The sequence below is a fragment of the Lissotriton vulgaris genome, chromosome 5, assembly GCF_964263255.1.
Source record: "Lissotriton vulgaris chromosome 5, aLisVul1.2, whole genome shotgun sequence".
Classification (NCBI taxonomy): domain Eukaryota; kingdom Metazoa; phylum Chordata; class Amphibia; order Caudata; family Salamandridae; genus Lissotriton; species Lissotriton vulgaris.
Genome location: NC_141693.1, coordinates 489,478,857 through 489,492,559, shown reverse-complemented (window position 1 = coordinate 489,492,559; position 13,703 = coordinate 489,478,857).

Sequence of the window (13,703 nt, the reverse complement as noted above, 5' to 3'; positions counted from 1 at the left end):
AAGAGATTCTGACCTTCCGGAAATCTCTGCCTGACCTACGCAAAAACCCCACTGCCTTCTATACTGAGTTGGGTACAGCCCTAGGATCGACGATTATGACTCTGGCTGACATCGACTTGTTTTTCGGGTTATGTCTACCAGCTGATGTGTGGAAGCAAATCCGGAAAGTCGACCACTCTGAGCTGTTTGGACATAACTGGTCACAACTCGATGGCATAGACAGACAACGAGAACCCGGACAAAAGCCTTTGAAAGCCATTTTAGACCTCCCGGATAAAATCGTACAGAAATTAAAAACCCTGATTCCAGAAAAGAAAGTGGACTGGTCGATAGTAACGGCCTGTCGCCAGAAACCTCAGGAGGATGTATCGGAATACTTATCCCGGTTTGAAACGGTGTTCTCCGATTACAGCGGCCAGGACCTGACCACTGCAACCGGACACCATCTGTTTGTCCAGAATTACGTTAAGGGTTTATCACCGGAGGTCTCGCAGAAACTGCAGGCCAGCGAAAGTAGTTGGGCAGCCTCCAAACCTACGGCTATCCTCCAGATGGCCCAATATTATGAACATCAGAAAAACGAAAACGATAGAACAACAGAGAGAAAGAAGAAAGACTTAAAGGAGAGGGTAATGATGGCTCAACTGCAAGGGGTGACTATGGGACGAGACCAATACCGGGGAAACCATCAGCTGAACGTCCCTAAAACCGCACCTCCCAAGGACCGTACTTCGACTCCCCACATTGGACGTACAGACATTAGGGAGGACCAGTGTGCTTGCTGTAAAGGAACGGGCCACTGGAAATCTCAGTGCCCAGTTCTTTTGGAACTCATCAGAAATCGAGATCCTAGGGATACAGCAAGTGGACCAAGAAATAGGGGACCACAGCGAGGGCCCCCAAACGACACAACTAATGATAGATCAGGTAGGCCAAACACATTTGACCGACCCTGACAGAACCAATGCCAGCAATCTGACTACGATGATGCTCATGACTTTGCATAGGACTGCCTAGGGCAAGGGAGGGATCCAGTCGAGCTCCATGTTGACCAGCAAGGCCCTTATGTCACTGCTAAGGTCTTGGGTACAAAGTCACCATTCCTGGTAGACACTGGCGCAACACGTAGTGCATTATCTAAACGACTGATTCCAAGGGCACCCTTGTCTGGCTCACTAATAACATCGACAGGTTTCGATGGAACGCCCTCCACTAACCCTTTGTCCGCCCCGATCCTCTTTGACTTAGAAAACAACACCACTGACACCACGTTTTTGCTTTCCTCCAATAGCCCTGACGCAATTATGGGACTCGACTTATTGAAACACTTCCGAGCAACGATTAGATGTTCCCAAGATGGAGTCCGAGTTTTCCTTTACGACAATCCCGTTCTGCTTAGACATTGCCCCCCCAGACGCATGTTTTCCATCACCGACGCTGACACTTCCCTGCTCGACACTCTGCCTCCGTATCTGTGGGCCAAAACGGATTCGGATGTAGGACGCATGATGATCGACCCAGTGCACATTACTGTTCGACCAGATGCAACACTCCCAAAACTTCCACAATATCGGATATCGCCCGAGGGCGAGAAGGCATTGGTAGAAATCATCCAATCACTGATAGACGCATGAGTGGTAGAGGAAGTGGTTACCAACGTTTGCAACAGCCCAATCTTGCCCATCATTAAGAAACAGGGAGAGGGAGATGAGAAAGCATACCGCTTCATCATTGACCTTCGAGAGATCAACAAAGTGGTGGTACCCCAGTACCCTGTGGTCTCGGACATTACTACCATCCTGACTTTGATTCCCTCCACTGCCACCACCTTCACTGTCATTGACCTCAAAAACGCATTCTTTTCCATCCCCATCCACCCAGACAGCCGATATCTCTTCGGTTTCACCCTAAAAGCCCGCTCATATAGGTTCTGCCGAGCACCCCAGGGCTACACAGAAAGCCCTAGCATCTACAGCCAGGCCCTCAAGAGACAACTGGATCAAGTCCAGTTACCCGATGGAGTGGTGTTAGTGCAATATGTCGATGACATCCTCTTGGCAGCCGACACCACTCCACTAGCTGTCACAGCCACCATTCAACTCCTGCATTTCCTTGCAGAAAATGGCCACAAGGTCTCTAAGAAGAAGTTGCAATTCTGCCAACCCCAGGTCACTTACCTAGGCCACCTTTTGTCCAAAGACGGAAGGAAATTGACTCCTGACCGGATCCAAACCATTCTCGACACCCCCATCCCTAGGACCCAGAAACAGGTCCGCTCCCTACTAGGCCTCACCTCCTTCTGCCGACAGTGGTTACCCAACTTTAGTCTCGTAGTAAAACCACTGCTTTCACTGCTAGCTAAGGATATCCCTTTCCCACTCCCTTGGACCCCTGAGTGCCAGGCTTCCTTCATGCAACTACGAGATGCCCTTTGCTCGGCCCCTGTGTTGGGTACCCCCGATTACACAAAGCCCTTCTCCCTTTACACACACGAAAGGGAGGGGTGCGCTTTATCTGTCCTGACCCAGTCCATCAGCTCAAAGCAACGACCATGCGCTTACTTCTCAGCCACCCTTGATCCTGTAGCCAGAGCCCTGCCTGCTTGCCTTCGAGCTGTAGCTGCTGCTGCGATCTCTATCCGACAGAGTGAGGGGATCGTGCTCTCGAATTCCCTCACAGTACTGGTACCCCATGCAGTTGACACCCTCTTGAACCAAACCAAAACGCAACACCTGACGAGTGCACGACTGACTGGATACGAACTGACTCTGCTCGCACCCCACATCACTCTGAAGAGATGCACCACACTGAACCCAGCAACCCTGCTGCCCTTACCAGAAAACGATCCCAATACGCACCCTGTACACGACTGTGTGACCCTCACAGACGAACAGACCAGAAGTAGGGTTGACCTCAGAGACACGGCCTTTCCCGACCCCGACGGAGAGCTGTGGGTGGACGGTTCTTGCGTCAAACTCCCCGATGGCACCACTTCAGCTGCCTATGCAGTCACCACGGCTCGAACTGTAGTCGAGACAGCCCGCATAACGCAACGATCTGCCCAGGCAGCGGAACTGATTGCCCTGACACGAGCCTGTATTCTAGCAGCAGGAACCACAGCAAACATTTACACCGACAGCCAGTATGCCTTCGGGGTGGTCCACCATTTTGGGCTCCTTTGGAGGGAGAGGGGATTCCTGACCTCACACGGCACCCCCATTCTGCACGGGGATCTAGTCTCCGCCTTGATCGAAGCCGTCCTTCTCCCCAAAAAGCTTGCAGTCATCAAATGCCAGGCACACAAAAAGGTGACAGACATTGTTGGACAGGGAAATGCACTAGCCGACACCACTGCCCGAACGACAGCTGAAAATAGGACGACAACACGCATGTACGTGACCAGGTCACAAGCAGAAAAATGGTCTGACGCTAGGGACACTATTAGAGACATTCAAATGGCTAGCACCCAACACGAACTGACTGAATGGACACGGGTGGGATTAAAAGATGACGAAGGCTGCTGGCGGACAAAAGACACAAACAAATGGTTGCTACCTGACTCGTATCTGATTCCCATACTGACTATGGCACACTCCCCTGCCCACATAGGATCAGCCCCCATGATTGAACTTGTCTCCAGAGTTTGGCACAATGATAAGATCACAGAGTCCGCCAAGCGTCTGGTCCAACAATGCTTGATATGCCTGCAACACAACCCCGGGAAAGGAACTGTAGTACCCCGGGGAGGGTTTGGGGTCCCAAATCACCCGTTTGAAGTCCTGCAGATGGACTACATCCAACTAGACAGATGTCAAGGCCTGAAATATGTACTTGTTGTGGTGTGCGCATTTAGCAAATGGGTGGAAGCATACCCAACCCGTGACAACACTGCTATGGCCACGGCAAAGGTACTGTTAAAGGAGTTTTTCCCCCGTTACGGCCTTTGTCGAATTTTGTGGAGCGACAATGGCCCCCACTTCGTAGCCGAAGTTATCCAACTCATTTTGAAGGGGTTGGGTGTAAAACAAAAGTTCCACGCAGTCTTCCACCCCCAATCTGCTGGACTAGTTGAACGACATAACGCCACACTGAAACTAAAATTGGCCAAAATAGTAGCTACCACAGGACTGAAATGGCCAGACGCACTCCCCCTGGCATTGCTCTCAATGCGTTCCACCCCTACCAAACACCACTTGACACCATACGAGGTTGTTTTCGGCCGGCCTATGAATGTCTGGTCTGCACCGAAACCAACTTCCATTCATGACGTCCCGGACGTCCTAATGTCTGATTACTTATGCCAGTTGACTAAAACACTGTCTGTTATCCATCAACAGGTGCTGCATGCCATCCCTGACACTTCCAGGGGTCCCGGACACACCATCCAGCCTGGGGACTTCATCCTGATCCGGAACTTCCAGCGTGCCAAGAGTCTGGAACCCCGGTGGACGGGCCCCTGGCAAGTCCTCATCACCACCCGAACAGCACTTCGGGTGGAGGGAAAACGCAACTGGCTGCATGCACACCACTGTAAGAAGATCTCCTCGACCCTGACCTCGACCGAAAACATCGACAACCAAGAAGAGCTCCTGAACAAGGACCGACCGTCACTAACCTGCTATCCTGATACCGAAACACTTGAACTTTCAAAATTCCCTGATCCCACAGTGCCATCGAAAGAAGGGTATTTCCTGCGTCGAAAGGAGGGAGCCTCGGCTAAGTAGACCACGGACTGAGTTAAATCTCAGAACGGTGACCTAAACACTACCAAGGGTTACCCGGAGAGAAGCAAAACAAAGTCTGTGGTTCTGCCCGCTACCGAGCACCTTGAAGATGATGGAAGCGCCAGATAAGAAGATGATGGAAGCGCCAAATAAGAAGATGATGGAAGCAACAGGAAATACCCACCACAGAAACCCAAAAGCAGACAGACTCCACAGCTCAAAGACAATTGCACTCTTCATCACAATCCTTTTCTGCTTTCTCCTCATGACCACACTCTGGATTGTGGAAGAAAATGCACCTGCTCACGAAACATTCCTGACCACTGCCCAGCCTACCACCATGAAGGAACATTATCTGATTTCGCTCTCTCCCCAACTCAGAGAGAGGCGAAAGGAATTTTGGAATAACTCCTTTGTACAACTACTTCACCAGCACAACCTTGCCACCAATGCCACCAACTGTTGGATCTGTGGGTTGCTACCCCACGCCACTGGACACTCGATACCATTCATCCCTTCACCTTTCTCAGTTCACGGCTCCTGTCTTGCTTGGCTGATGCTTCTGCAAGAAAGCTTTAAGGACAATGCCACCTCCAGCAAAACCGTAACGCATTTCTACCACGGGGTCTGGCGGAACAGAACAAAGACACACTTCTGCCCACAGACCACCAACAACACAATCCACTTGGACATACCTGCTAAAGAACAAGTTGAAATGCAAGTGTTCAATAATCCAACCAGAACCACCTTCTCCTACCTGCGAAAACGAACGGCTGCCACTCTGACTGTGGCCCTGTCAGTCATCAACGTCACCGGCCACATGTGCATGGAAGGGCTTGGGACTCAGCTGGTAGGCCACAGTGCTTGCCGGTTTTCCAGAACTCTGGACTCCACCGACCCTCCTTCCTTTGTGGCATCTCCAAACACGTATTTCGTCTGCGGCACGAAGGCTTACACCTGGCTCCCCAAAGGCTGGGGGGGCACTTGTTTCATTTCCTTCATCCTTCCTCCGACTTATGTGGCACCAGCAAATCATCACAGACAAAAACGAGCCAAGGACATTGAACAAGCCGACTCAACAGGAGCGCAGTTCATCGATGCTATGAAAGGACTTGTCCCCCTCTGGGGCCCGATGGCAAACAGCCGTGCCATCCGACATCTGACTCAAGCAGTTGAGACAACAATGAACATCACGGCTGGTATCCTTGCTAACAACACCGCTGAACTCCAAGCGGTCCGCTTGGTGGCCCTCCAGAACCGCCTTGTCCTAGATGTGGTTCTTGCGGATCGTGGTGGGGCATGCCGCATTATTGGGTCCAGCTGCTGTACGTACATACCGGACAACTCACCCTCAGTGTACAAAGCCATCGAACATCTTCATAGACTCTCTTCAGAAGTCCACCAAGAACAAGAAGAATGGTCGCTTGGTGGGTGGTTCTGGAGCACCGTTAAGAACTGGGGCTGGAGACTATTCACCATTATCCTGATTCCTGTGGTTGTAATATGCGGTTTATGCTTAGGAATTCAATGTCTACCACCTCTGTGTACATTATGCGTAAATTGTATTTGCCCTAAGACTGTGGACTTTGGAAACGAACATATGAGAGCAATATATGATGCCGAGGTTAGGAATTTAATGAAGATTGACATTGAGTAAGCAAGTTGGCTAAGATATGTTGAAAAGGGAGGACTGTTAAAGATTAGACTGCAAACATCAACATTATCGGCGCCACCTTGCCCCTTTTCGAGCCCATTCGTGCGCGTAAGCGGCAGCCATTTTGAGCACCATGGCCTCCCTGCCCCTCGCTGATAGCCAGCGCGTCTCTCTCTCTCTTAACCTCGCAAGCATCCCCCCGCACGCTGACAACCCCCGCTCTCTCATGCCTTGGGTCATAAACCCCTCTTCAGCGCAGCTTCACCACAGAATCCCATCCTGTTCCCAGCGCGACACCTCCCCTCATTCCTTTCATGGCCTCAGATCCTTTTGATGCAAACCCCCTTTCCCTGTGACCCCGTTTGTCTTCCTTGTTCCCAGGCCGCCACCTGGCCCTGCGGATACTGTTTATTACCCCGTACAGTAGGAAGCTTCCCCTCCCCATCAAAAGACCCTCGAGCCGATCAAAGCCCCCACCCTATGAGATCCGATCAACCCCATGCATTCCGTGAATCGGCGGAATGCCCTGCTGCGCGACAATCATCACCTGTTGTGACCGGGGTGGGGAATCCAACTGTAAATGTATGTGGGAACGGGCCTGAAGGGGAGATTCCGAGGATGTTCTTTCAAATATCAAAGTGTTGCAAGAATGTGTTATGTGCAATAAAGGTCATAAACCCTAGTATAAGAGGCCAGGCCTCAGAGATGTGGTTAGAGCACCTCGTGACGATACTTGCTGTCTGAATTGACGTGTTCTCCTCCGGAGAGAATAAAATCCTCGTTTCCTGCCTTCCAGTCTCCAGCGCCTGCTTCTTCATTGATTAACATTGGTGGGTTATAGAGGCGATACCGCCGGGCAACATAAAAGGGTCTTTGGTTACTGGTTGTCTTTGAAACCCTTTTTAACAGTTGGGGCAGCCCGTAAACCACTCGCAATGAAAACAGGAGTACATGCTGTAGTAGGAGTCTTACGCCGACAGCCGCTCAGACCGGACCGCGCCGTCGCCTAAGCGCCGAACCCCCCAGACGCACCCAGAGGAGCCACCACCGAATCCCCACCACCGCCCAACCACACCCCACGTCCGCCACCCAAAGGATCAGACACAGAAAGGGGCGCCCCCCCTAGGCTTGGGGAAGGACACGGTGGAGGGAATGGGGGCAGCCGAGGCATCCCCAGCAAGGTGCACCCCCCCCCCGGGGGGCTGGGAAAAACAACAGAAAGCAAAGGGGAACGAACCGCCCCCCTCGGAGGCCCTTGCGCAACCCCACTCACGTGAACATCAGGAGGGGGGGGGGTCCACACAATCTACCGGGCAACCCTGGGGAAAGGTCGAAGAAGCCCCCGGAAAACAGGCCACATGGCCCACAGAATCCTCAACAGGACCAGGGAACACCACAGAAATCGCAGGAACCACAGAAGCAGCACATGGGGCAGGTGAAAGAAGATAACGCTGCCGGTTTAACACTAAGAAGGGGCCCAAACCAGTCATGGGAGGCTCTACCCCAGGAGCGGGAGCAGGCACCGAAGAAGACCGCACACAAGGCTCACCCTGGTGTGTGTCGCCTGGCCTGATAGTGAATTACAGCCTACTTCGTTTTTCACAATTGCAAGGCTACCTGTTCTCCATAGGTCAGAATGGGCAGTATGATCATTACATCCTATGATCCTAACTCACTCTGAGAACATGGTATAAATTCGAGTTTAGTATGCCTGAACTCAGAATGATAAAATACATCTTTTAGGGAAGTTGGTTTTAACATTCTGTCTTTGAAAATACCACTTTTAGAAAATAGATATTTTCTGATCTAAGCATCTGGCCTGCCTCTGCTAGCTTGTGTATTAACTGTCTGGTTTGTGAATGACAGGGGCTGGGGGAATCTCCAGGAGACAGGGTAAGTCAGCCAGGCTGAATAGGCACATCTACACATAGATGGATTGGAGGAGTAGCACCTGGGTCTGAATAGGGCTGGGCTTGACTTCCACAATGCTGGCTCCCCCTCCTGTGGTGCGTCTGAGGACCCTGGCCCACACTGACAAAGGAAGAAGGTGCACCCTGGCAGAAGGCATCCAAACTGGTTTGAACTAGGTCCAGGCCCCTCTGCCTTCAGAATTCCTGTTGTAAATATTGGACCCATACCCCAAGACTTTAGAACTCGCTTGAATCAAGGAACCTGCCAAGAAGAAGAGCTGGAATAGCTGCCAGGAGGAGTACTGCCCTTTGCTGTGTTGTTGCTTTGTTGGGTTGGCATGCAGCTGCTGCTTCTGCCTTGGGCAGTGAAAGGACCGGAGTGAACTTTCTCTACTTGTGCTGAGTATCTCCAAGGGCTTGAGGTGGAGCTTGCCCCCTGTTCATGAAGTCTCAGGAACAGCAATGACTTCAAGCCCGATACCGTCTATGACGCTGCTGCCGACACCGTGTCCTGAAGGCATCACAGAGAGCCCAGCCGCTATGCCGCACCGCTTCCCTGGTCTCACCGACGATGCCTGCTGACGCCACCACTGAGCCTCTGCTCGCACTGCATCCTGTGGGCACCACACTCTGTACCGCCTCACTTCACGACGATGCTGTGGTATCCCCAATGATGCAGTTCCACGCCAAACTCGACGCTACTGCTTGCACCGTGGCTCGGAAGCACCGCTCGTAACGTTACACGATGCACCACCCTCATCCCACACCGCAGCCTTGGCCTACCGACGCCGGTACCACCGACTCCAGTTGCCATCCAAAAACAGCGCTTCAAGACACCGTGATAGCCCATACGGAGCTATCGACATCAAGGAACTGTGTTTTCATCGTATCTTGGCAAGTTAAAGACATCTTGCAACTGATCTATTTTTAAAGTACTGTACTGTGGATTTTTATCGTATTTGGTCTTGTTTAAGTATATAAAACTATTGGATATTTTTCTAAACTGGTGTGGTGTCTGTTTCTTACGCTGTATTACTGTTGGTGTTGTGCAAATGCTTTACACACTGCCTCTAAGATAAGCATGACTGCTCGTCCCAAGCTACCAAGGGGGTGACCAGGGGTTATTTTAGGAGTGTAACTCCCTAATCTTGACTAGAGTGGTGGTTTCTGCCTGGCTTTGGTGCAAGCCTTAGCCAACCAGAAATCCCATGTATAACAAACCGGAACCAGGAGATTAACAGGTGTGAGGCTTGGGTTTTTATAGGAAGTTCAGTAGCAGTAAACCACAGAGGGCTAGCCATGCCCATAAGCATGCCAGGTGCCTCAGACACACTATAAGCATGGCAGGTGCACCTGTCCAATAATGTGACACTATTGCTAGCACCCAAAAAAACAAGCATTGGCAAAACAAGCACTGGCACCATCACACACAATAAAATGAAACAAACAGTGGCATTGGCAAGAAAAGGAAAAAAATCAAACAACTTAGTGGAGATGAATGTGAGCAGGCAGGGACCTCTGAGGGTGCCGACATACCAGACAGGACGGGGAGCTCCTGACAGTTCCCCCACCAAAGGTACTCAAAGGGAGCAGGGCTTAATGGGATGGCGAAGGTGAAAGAGACGCACAAGGTGAGGAGCACGGACCGCTGAGTGGGTTCCCAAGAGTTTTCATTGGGACCGTAGCCTTCCAGGCCAGCAGATAGTGCAACATGCCCCAGATGCATTTGGAATCCAAAACTTTTGCTACCTCTAATTCCAACTGATCATTCACTTGAATTGGGGGAGGAGGAGGAGCTGAGCGAGTGGTATGGGAATAGCGACAAAGCAGAGATACATTAAATACTGGGTGCACCTTGTAGTCCTTGGGTAACTCAAGTTCCATGGCCAAAGGGTTCACTACCTTACGGATGTTAAAGGGACCAAGAAAGAGGGGGGAGTAGTTTTTTCAATCCTGCCAAATGTAACTTGGAAGATAGCCAAACACAATCCCCTTTATGATAGTCCGGAGCAGGTATTCCATGTTTGTCTGCTTGTGTTTTACATGCCTCTTGATACTGAGCTATATGTTGTTGTACCTGTTGTTGGGCATCGTACACTTTAGTGTGGTATTCCTGCACCAACAGGACTTTTCCTGCTTTGGTAAGGTCAAGAATAAGGAACATTCTAGGATGATGGCCAGTCAAACAATAAAATGGGGAAACCCCAGTAGCAGTGTGCTGACTGTTATTATAGACAAATTCAACTAGTGGCAAGACCATATCCCACTCAGAGGACCATATGGGGAGCAGACACCATAGGATTTGTTCTAAGGATTGGTTTGTGCGTTCCATTTGACCATGCATCTGCAGATTATACTTAGAGGACAAGCGCATATCTATCTTAAGAGATGGATATAAACCCTGCCAGAAGCGCAAGATGAATTGGGTTTCATGGTCAGACACGATGGAAGAAGGTAACCCATAAAGACGCAATATGTGTTGGATAAACAAAGTCCCTAGTGCACTAGCTGTGGGAAGGGATTTAATTGGAAAAAAAATATGCCATTTTTGTCAGGTAATCTACCACTACCCAAATGACAGTTTGTCCATTGGCGAAGGGTAGGTCTGTGATGAAATCCATACTTATAGTGAACCATGGTGTAGACGTGGTGTAGACGTACCTGGAGAGGTTGTAAATGACCTGCTGCAGGCATGTGTGGTATTTTTGCTTGAATACAAGTAGGAAAGTCTTGAATGTATGTCTTAACATCCTGTATTAATGTAGGCCACCAAAACCAGTGTTGACATAGGTCAATTGTCTTCTTTTCCCCTAAGTGCCCTGCAAGAGCAAAGTCATGTCCCCAGTTTAACACTGTTTACTGCAATTCTTGAGTGGGAACAAAGACCTGGTCACCATAATACCAAAAGCCCTGTCATTCAAGCACACCAGAGGGATAAGGAGTGATATATTTTATCTGAACAAGTTTCTCATAAAATTCTTGAGAGGAACAGACTGCTATAATTCTCTCAGCTGGTATGATAGGTTGTGTCTTGTTTTGATCAGAATCGGGTGAGGTGAAATTGAAACGTGAAAGTGTGTATGCTTTTTGTTGTGCATTGATTGATCTATATGTAATAATGAAGTCGAATTTGTTAAAGAAGTGCAACCAGCGGAGCTGTCGTGGAGTCAAGGCTTTAATGTTTTGGAAAAATTGAAGGTAACGATGAACAGTATGAATAGTTATTATATGTCTTTCTCCCAAGAGATGATGACGCCATTCTTGGAAGGAGAGCTTTATGGCAAGCAGCTCTGTTTCTACCACCATATTATTCTGCTTGCTGGTAACAATTTTTTAGAAAAATAGGCAATAAGGTGAAAACATCCTGTTTCAGGGTCTCGCTAAGACAGGACACCACCCACAGTAATTTGTGACGCATCGGCCTCCACAAAATAGTTGAGATGGATCTGAATGTCAAAGGGAAGGGGCTTCCGTGAAGAGCTTTTAAAGTTGCTGAAAGGCTTCATTAGCTTGTAAGTCCTAGCAAAAGGGAGCTCTTCTTTCAGTAAGTGGGTGATGGGTGACACCACCAAAGGAAACTAGGATATAAAGAGCCGGTAGAAATATGCAGACTCTGAAATTGCTAATGCTATATCACTTTCACAGATGTTGGGGCTTTTCATTGTAAAATGGCTTGCACCTTGGAGATGTCCATGGCAATCGCATCTGGGGAGATGACATATCCCAGAAATTCAATGGTTGTGGCATGAAAAATGCATTTCTCTGCCTTGGCGAAGAGGCTCTGTTCTCTGAGTTTTTGAAGCACTGCCCATACATGCTCCATGTGTTTTCTGGAGATGATGAATAGATCAAAATATCGACAATGTAAACTATGACACAGACGTCAAGGAATTCCTGCAACACTTCATTGATAAAATGTTGGAAGGCTCCAGGGGCATTTCACAGACCAAAGGGCTTCACAGTATATTCAAAAAACCCAAATTTAGTCCAAAACACCGTCTTCCACTCATACCCCATCATAACACCAAACAGGTGGTAGGCTCACCTCAGATCAAGTTTCGTGTAGATAGTGGAGTTATGGACTTGGTCCAAAAGAACAGGAACCATATGCAAGGGATATTGTTTTTTTACGGTTGCCTTATTAATTGCATCGAAATCTATACAGGTGCACAATTCTCAATTCTTCTTTGGGACGAAAAAGAGTGAAGATGACCTAGGGGAGGTAGAAGGTTTAATGAAACCTTTAGCCAAAAGGTCATCTATGTACTCCTGGAGATACAAGGTTTCTGGTTCTGGTACAGCATAAACTCTGCTGCACAGTAATGCTAATCCTGGAATTAGGTAAATGGAGCAGTTGTATGTTTGATGGAGTGGTAAACTTTTGGGCTGTTCACTGCAAACATCAGAAAAGTCATGGTATGGTGCATTCAAGTCAACTGGTGTCTCCACCATGGGTTGGATGGAAGCATAATGTAACAGGATCACTAGCTGGGGTTTGTCATGATAACACGCTTTCCAACAATGTTCGAAATCAAATGGAACTGTTCCTGCAACCCAGTCTATTTTGGGGTTATGTACTTGTAACTACGGGATAACCAAAATGGATCCAAATACTGGGGTATCTATTAGGTCGAACTATCTGTTCAGTATGAACATTGGCACAAATCATGGTTAAAGGACTTGTCTCATACATGATTAGTCCAGAGGATAATTCAGAGCCATTCACAGGTTGGACTGTTTCCGGTGTGTTTTTTTGTTTCATGGTAATTTCGAGACCTTTGAGTAGACTTAAATAAAAAAAATTACCTGTTGCTCCTGAGTCAAGCAGTATGGGAAGGACCTTATGTGCTTGCGGAGACAAAACCAATGTCACAAATAAGGTAAGATAACGGGGTGAGGGCGTTTTAGTATTAGCTAGGAGATGGGAGATGACTTTAATGGGAGTGCTCGATAAAGTGGTCTCCATCTTTACCAAGACAGGACGTTTTTCTGCTGCTCCATACCAGGTTCTGCTCCTACTGTTAATGCTACTCTCTTTTTAGGGAAACTGGATTTATTACCACAATCCCGGGCAAAATGTTCGGCCTTTCCACAATATAGGCAAAGATTATGTTTCCATCTTCTATCTTTCTGCTCTTTGGATAAAGGGCCATGGACACTCCCTATTTGCATGGGTTCTGTGGTGTCCTGGGAGGGACTGGCTGTTTCCTTCTTCTCGGTTTTAAGGACTAGCACTCCAGTATTCCCCCTTAACTTTTCACCTTTCACCTAGACGGTTGTCTAACCTAACTACTAAATCAATGAAAGCAGAACATTCAGTTGGTGGTTCTACAATCTGGGCTATGATGTCCTTTAAGTCATCTTGTAGACCACAATAGAAAAGTGAGGTTCTTTTCTCCTCGGGCCATTCTGTTT